Source organism: Salmo salar, unplaced genomic scaffold (assembly GCF_905237065.1).
Source record: "Salmo salar unplaced genomic scaffold, Ssal_v3.1, whole genome shotgun sequence".
Classification (NCBI taxonomy): domain Eukaryota; kingdom Metazoa; phylum Chordata; class Actinopteri; order Salmoniformes; family Salmonidae; genus Salmo; species Salmo salar.
The window spans coordinates 155,001-156,798 of NW_025550891.1; positions in this window are offsets into that span (position 1 = coordinate 155,001).

Genomic DNA, 1,798 nt, shown 5'->3' on the forward strand with positions numbered 1-1,798 from the left:
GGAGGGAGAGAGGAGGGAGGGAGGGAGAGAGGGAGGGAGGGAGGGAGGGAGGGAGGGAGGGAGGGAGGGAGGGAGGGAGGGAGGGAGGGAGGAGGGAGGGAGGGAGGGAGGGAGGGAGGGAGGGAGGGAGGAGGAGGGAGGGAGGGAGGGAGGGAGGAGGGCGGGAGAGAGGAGGGAGGGAGAGAGGAGGGTGAGAGGGAAGGTGTGTGTGTGTGTGTGTGTGTGTGTGTGCTAATATCTGAGAATGTCAGTTGGTATTCCCATCTTTTATAATAACATCATTTACTACTTTATCTGACCTGTAATCCCTGACCCCTGACCCCTGACCCCTTGCCCAATCCTACATTGAAGAGGTTGGTTTCCCAGACTCAGATACCCCAACATGTAGAAGTGATCTTAGATTAGAACTAATTCTATATGGCTTGGCTTCCTCTATGTACTAACCGCATGTTTATATAGCAGACTACAGGCAGGCAGACAGACAGGCAGGCAGGCAGGCAGACAGGCAGACAGACAGACAGGCAGGCAGGCAGACAGACAGACAGACAGACAGACAGACAGACAGACAGACAGACAGACAGACAGACAGACAGACAGACAGACAGACAGGCAGGCAGGCAGGCAGGCAGACAGAGAAACACAGACAGGCCTCCAGAGTGGCGCAGTAGTCTAAGGCTGTGCCACTAGAGATTCTGGGTTGAAGTCCAGTCTCTATTGCAGCTGGCTGCGACCGGGAGACCCATGGGGCGGCGTACAATTGGCCCAGCGTCGTCTGGGTTAGGGGAGGGTTTGGCCAGCAGGGATGTTCTTGTTCCATCGCGCACTAGCGACTCCTGGGCGCAGTGCACGCTGACATGGTCGCCAGGTGTACAGTGTTTCCTCCGACACATTGGTGCGGCTGGCTTTCCGGGTTAAGTGGGCGTTGTGCCAAGAAGCAGTGCGGCTTGGTTGGGGTGTGTTTCGGAGGACGCACGGCTCTCGACCTTCGCCTCTCCTGAGTCCGTACGGGAGTTGCAGCGATGAGACAAGACCGTAACTACCAATTGGATACCACAAAATTGGGGAGAAAAAGGGTGGAAAAAAATGTCAAATTAAAAGAGGCAGGCAGGTAGACGGGGCAGGCAGATAGACATTCATCATGTATGGCTTGGCTTCCTCTATGTATTAACCGCATGTTTCTATAGCAGACTACAGACAGACGGACGGGCAGGCAGACAGACGGATGGGCAGGCAGACAGACGGTGGGGCAGGCAGATAGTCAGGCAGGCAGACAGATTCTCCTTGGACCTCTCTCATCAACGAGCTGTTTTCTGAGATACTGAATTTGGAGCGCTTGGCACATAGTTTTGCCCATTCTAACATTCAGTCGAACAGTAACTGAATGCCTCGATGCCTGCTTTATATAGCAAGCCACAGCCACGCTACTCACTGTCTGTCATCCATTTTTGTGAAATGGGGGGTGGACCCAATAAACTGGCCGGTGAGTGTTTTTCATCTATACATGAATATAATGGTGTATATATAGCATGTTAACATAGGGATATATATAATCTATACAACAGTATATATAGCATGTTAACATAGGGATATATACAGTATCATCTATACATGATGTGGCAGACCAAGGGGTTGGGTCAAAACGTTTACACAGATCAGACACGGACAGAGAAGGATTAGCTCAGTTTCAAAGGTGTTTATTAAAATAATAGTTCAAAAAGAAAAGAATGGGTCTTCCCAAGAGACCCTCTCCGGGATATCGTATCCTGTGGGGATCAAAAACTGAACTCACTCCTGTTAC